Source organism: Cucurbita pepo, unplaced genomic scaffold (assembly GCF_002806865.2).
Source record: "Cucurbita pepo subsp. pepo cultivar mu-cu-16 unplaced genomic scaffold, ASM280686v2 Cp4.1_scaffold003651, whole genome shotgun sequence".
NCBI lineage: Eukaryota > Viridiplantae > Streptophyta > Magnoliopsida > Cucurbitales > Cucurbitaceae > Cucurbita > Cucurbita pepo.
Genome location: NW_019649654.1, coordinates 1 through 1,019, shown reverse-complemented (window position 1 = coordinate 1,019; position 1,019 = coordinate 1). Strand labels below are relative to the sequence as shown.

The 1,019-nt window shown below is 32.0% G+C and overlaps 1 long non-coding RNA gene across 1 annotated transcript; it reads right to left on the bottom strand.

Annotated features, from left to right (window-relative positions):
• Positions 1–5: 5 nt before the first annotated feature.
• On the bottom strand, positions 6–526 carry LOC111786966. The gene is made up of 2 exons (XR_002813858.1): positions 398–526; positions 6–312 (listed from the first exon to the last, which is right to left on the bottom strand). It is a non-coding gene; the product is annotated as an uncharacterized LOC111786966 (long non-coding RNA).
• Between the last annotated feature and the right edge of the window lie 493 nt (positions 527–1,019).

Genomic DNA, 1,019 nt, shown 5'->3' with positions numbered 1-1,019 from the left:
AGAAATGGAAAAGCCTAAACCAAATCGAATATATATATTGATAAATTTAGTAAATTTTAAATACAATGAAAATATTGAGATTTATTTAAGTAAACTGAGAAGAAGATGATCTAACTCTGTGACCAGCTCAGCAATCTTGTGCTATTAATAATACAACAATCAAGGTATCCATTTCCCAAATGTAATTTGGCAAAATAGATCATAGATTCTCTACTGATAACTACGAAGTTGTAATTGAAACAGAGACCTGAAGTGATATCATTGAAGGGCAGGAATGCTAAGGGACCCCATTTGAAGCACTCTAGGCATGATCTGTAACAAATGGCCAAACAATGAAGGAATACAAGCACAGAGAGATGCATTTTTCAGAGAAAAAGAGAGGGCGGGAGAATTGTACCTCACCCAACCTAGCATTTATTTTCAGTGATACAAAGTCATCAGCTCTTGTAACACCAACATTTACAATTCCTGTAGCAGCACCTGCCTCGTGAGCCGCTCTGCGAGATTCGATACCACAAGTTAGAGTCTCTCTTTACATGAAACATGATGAATCTCCCCTAGAATTGTCTAGATCCAAAGGATTACGACCATTTAGTTTTTTAATGTATTCTAAACATTCTTGCTTACGTGCAAGTTTAGATATTAGTTTGATGGTTAAATTATGAATTTGTCCCTATGCTTTAGACAAGGTTTCAATTCGGGTCGATGGTTTTAAAAGTTACAATTTAATTCCCATAATGAGTGTTTTAGTCTCAATTTTGGATCTTACTCCTAGTATTCAAAATTTTCAATGAGTAGTACCTGTTTGATAATCATTTGGTTTAAAATATTAAGCTTATAAATATTACTTTTACCTCTGAGTTGTTTTGTTATGTTATTACTTTTTACCCATGTTTTCAAAAACAAAGGCAAGCTATATATATTAATAAGTTGTTTTTTATTTTGGAATTTGAGTAAGAATTTAAATCTTTCTCTAAGAAAGTGAAAACTATGATTAAAAAAATTGGTAGAAAAATAAA